The sequence below is a fragment of the Micromys minutus genome (genome assembly GCF_963924665.1).
Source record: "Micromys minutus genome assembly, chromosome: 5".
In the NCBI taxonomy this organism is placed as follows: Eukaryota; Metazoa; Chordata; class Mammalia; order Rodentia; family Muridae; genus Micromys; species Micromys minutus.
This window is the reverse complement of record NC_137974.1, coordinates 60,917,118-60,921,598: the sequence shown is the minus strand read 5'-3', so window position 1 is coordinate 60,921,598 and position 4,481 is coordinate 60,917,118.

Sequence of the window (4,481 nt, the reverse complement as noted above, 5' to 3'; positions counted from 1 at the left end):
AGACCTTTTACAATGTAACCAAACTGGACGTGTTTCCTCTGGAAAACAAACCCTCCTAGGATTCCAGCTGCAACTGTGGGTGATGAGCAAAGCACAAGACGGGGTCCTGAACGACAATGCTCTTTGAAGATGCAAAGCACAGACCCGTAGCTAGAGAAACAGTATCCTCCACAAGGCAGAGGTTGTATTGGGTTGAAATGACCAGCAACAGGAGACATACTTTCCAGTCTAATGAAGGGCAGAGGACATGCAGACTGCTAGAAAACCAGCTTTGTACCAGCTCAGCTTTGAAATAGAAAACACACAGCTTAACTAGAGGTGCATCCTGACCTCAGAAGGTACAGCCAGTCTGTGCAGCATAGAAGAGCATCATAAACAAGGTCCTGGGTTAGAGACCTGTCAGCCCCTCCCCATCCAGGGGGAGAGAATGTGGGTTTCACCATAGCATCCAGGTTTTTTTCTTCTTTCCCCTATATATGGTCTATGTATGTGCACACATGTTTTGTGGGAATGCACATGTATGGACGTCAGAAGTTGACTTCTGATGTGTTCCCCCATTGATATGCATTTCCAATTTTTAAAAATAAGTCTCTCACTGAATCTAGAGCTCACGAATTGGCTCGAGGGGCCAGCAGACTCCAGGGGTCTTCCTGTTTCTACCCCTCTGGTGCTGGAGTTACAGGCATGTGCGACCTTGCATGAATTTTTACAAGGGGTTTTCCAAGTCAGGACTTCACACTAGCATAGTAAGCAGTTTGCACACTGAGGCATATTGTCATCTTCCCGGAGTTGCTCTTAAGGAATGGAGCTATACTACACGGTAGACCATCCAATTATGTTAATAGCCAGTGCATTGCCCAGTGCTGGGGGAACGGACAACTCTCTTTTCAGAGCAGTTGAATGAATCAAAGCTTGTCTGATTGGTAACATGTCCATGGAGAGGAAGCGACCAAGCTAAATGAATCTTCAAGACATAGAATGGTTAAAAATTCCATCTGTCCCTAACTAAGACCCTAGTTGTCAGTGAGTGAAAGCAACTTGAGTACTTCCAGTACTTCAGTACATTTGGTGACTGGCATGAATGCATCAAAGAACAATTATACAAGTGCTTTATAGTGGGAAGCAGACAGTGTGCACACAGGATCTGAGTCTCAGTAGATGGAAGTAGCCGAGCTGTGTTACTCCTCAGAGTAGCCGTGGATATGGACTCTGGAGAGCGTCACAAGACCTTCCAGATAAGCAGGATATTCAAGGATTAGTCTGACTCACCCAGGCCTCTTCAACCATGTTATACAGGATAAAGTATAAAGCATGTACACTGACCTCTGCAGTGGGGGAGTCGCTCAGTTGGTAGAGTGTTTGCCTAGCATGCATGATTGAGCCCTGATTAAAATGGTCAGGATAGTGCCTGTGTGTGATCACAGCACATGGGTGGTAGAGGCAGAAGTAAAATTTCTAGGGTTGGCTGCATAGTGAATTGGAGGCTATCCTGAGCTACAGGAGACCCCACCTCAAAACAACAACCACAAGCAAACTAAACCCTTTCATTGTGTTCATACATAACTGTCTACATCCGCTGAAATTTTTAGATAATTTTAAGTTATTGCTTTTCCAGAGAAAATCTGGCTCTTAAAATTGGTCAACTCTCCAAACATTTTTTTTCTTTTGCCTTCTCTGTGTCCCACCTCCCCTAATCTCATTCTCTCTATGACATCTATCCAGTAAAAAAAACCAAGGAAGCCTGCCTGAAAGGCAAGCACTCTGGGGGTTCTATGCAAAGGTTCTTCCCACAAATGTTTTTCCCAAACCCATCTGCCTAATTCTGACTGAGCCTCGTTTCTCTTAGTCCTCCCTGGAGCTTTGCTCTGACATCTCCACGTGCACATCTGTGCACTTGTAATTTTATGACGGGAGGAGGGACATCATCCTAATGGCAAATGCTATTTGGAGAGGAAGGGCCATTATTCTGTAACCGCTGAAGGCAGAAAAACAGCCTACAGTTCAACGATACCCAGGATTGGACTGTTGCTTAAAATGCTGGAGAGTGTCTGTGTTCACAATTTCAGGCTGGCATCCCGTGGATAAGGACAGCACTGTTGACGTAAACAATTGATATTCAGAGCACGAACACATAATTGAGAATGGGGAGACAATGTGCCGCCGGCTTCTCTAGAGGCACAACAGCAAAGTTTAATGATTGTTTGTGGTTACATAAAGGGCAGGGATTATCAGAAATGAATTCACTTGTATGAATTCAAGGAAGTGTGTGTGTGTGGAGGGGCGGGGGTCACAGCCCCCACTACAGTTAAGCCTTTCCACAGATGGCAGTGCCAACACAGCTGTTGGCCAGGCATTAGCTGCCCCCAGAGTGAAATGTGATGTAAACACCCATGTTCTTAGTGGCAAGGACAACTCCCTTGTGGAATTACATAAAGATTCTGAGCTTTGCTGTTTTGTTTTGTTTTTGTTTGTGTGTTTTCTTTGCTTTTTTGGTTTTTGTTTTTTTGGGGGGAGGCGGGGAATCTTTCTGGTTTGGAAGAAGAGGGATGAAAATGCTGTGAGGTTTATGTCTAAGAAATTAAAGTTAAGCAGGATGTGTGGTTACCACCTACATACACACTTGGATAGGATAAAACAACCCCAGGCCAGGATGAGCTGCTAAGAAATCATGGCAGGCAACAGATCTAGTGTAAGAGGGTTATTGGGGGGCAGAGAAGGGGGAGTGAAAGACATCAGGGTGGGAACATGAGGAAGAGATGGAGACAGGGAAATGAACAAGGCAGAGAATGGGGAGGAGTGAACTAGACAGAGGGAAAGGAGAGAGCGAACAAGGCAGATAAGAAATGAGAAGGAGATCTAGCTATACGGAAATGGGGGGGGTGTACCTGGCAGAGATGAGTGATCACAGAAGCTGACACTAGGTCCCCGAGGGCAGGCCAGTGAAAATGCCTGTTTGCTAATGCACTTTACTTTGTATAAGGTCATTCAGCTACTGGGAAAAAAAAATGCATTCTTGTTTCCTGAAGGCTTAGAGCCCTCTGCCTCCATGGTGCTGGCTGTCAGCATCACTTGACATCAATTCAGTTTGACTCAGAATAGAAGTGAAATTCTGACAGTCTAGCAGGTAGCTACCCTAACTGTAATAAGGAGGAAACAGAAACGGTCATGATATTGCGGATCTGAGTGGGTGGCCGTAGTTAGTATCTGGGTCATTTTATACACAGTAACTCATCCAACTCTCCCAAGAGCCTGGGAGTGAGATACAGATCCCTTTTATCTTAAAGGTGAATAAAAAAGGCATAAAAAGCCTAAGAATATCACAGGTACCCAGCTGTAAACATCAACACCAGTAGCAAGTCAATTTACCTGCAGAGCCTGCTGTCATCTGTAGAGGTTGAGATGCCATTTCTCTATTCTTGACTAGTTGACATTAAATACAACTGGATTTCCAGTTATATTTAAATGTATAGATAAATTCTTATTATCTGAAAATGAAGAATGTTCCAAGTACCACACAGAACAAAGTTACTCTAAAACATATTCATTACTCCCTTGAATTTCAGATATATTTACTTTGGAGTTTTTTGCTTTTTAATGAATTATCTAACACTATAGTACAGGAAACTATACATATTAAGGAACGAGAGCACAGAAAATGGTTAGTTCCAGCTTTGACAAAGTGATGGTTAATATTGGTGTGAACTTGAAAGGTTCTAGAATCACCTAAGAGATAATAATCTGATATCTATGAGGGAATTTCTTAGATTATGTTAAATCAGGTTGGGAAAGCCTTAACGTGGGAGATACTATTCTGTGGACTGTCACCCCAGATAGAATAAAGCATGTGCCTTTCTCTGTCTCCTGTCTGTGGCTACAACAGGACCAGCAAACTCAAGCCCCTGCAATGGGGATTGAATCTAATGCTTTTAATTAATTGAGAATCAGTGTGTCCAAATGCTGAAGGTCCTTGTCCCCAGTTATATTTTTGTTTTGTTTTTTTTTTTTTTGGGGGGGGGAGGAGGATGCAGCCAAACTTTATTGGTGGTATTCAAGAGAGTAAGAAGTGCTCCTTAGGCGCCTATTATTATGAGGGTCTGAGATGGAAATTGTGAGGGAGATGCTCAGTGTTGGGGACCGAGTCTCGATGGGACTCCTCAGCAGCTGAGGGCCTCTCTCTTGCTCTCAGTGTCCTTGCTGGGAGGGTGGGTGGGTCATCCAGTGTTTCTTACTCCTTGGAGGCCATGTAGGCCATGAGGTCCACCTCCCTGTTGCTGTAGCCGTATTCATTGTCATACCAGGAAATGAGCTTCACAAAGTTGTCATTGAGAGTAATGCCAGCTCTGGCACCAAAGATGGGAGAGTGGAAGTTGCTGTTGAAGTCGCAGAAGACAACCTGGTCCTCAGTGTAGCCCAGGATGCCCTTTAGTGTGCCCTCAGCTGCCTGCTTCACCACCTTCTTGATGTCATCATACTTGTCAGGC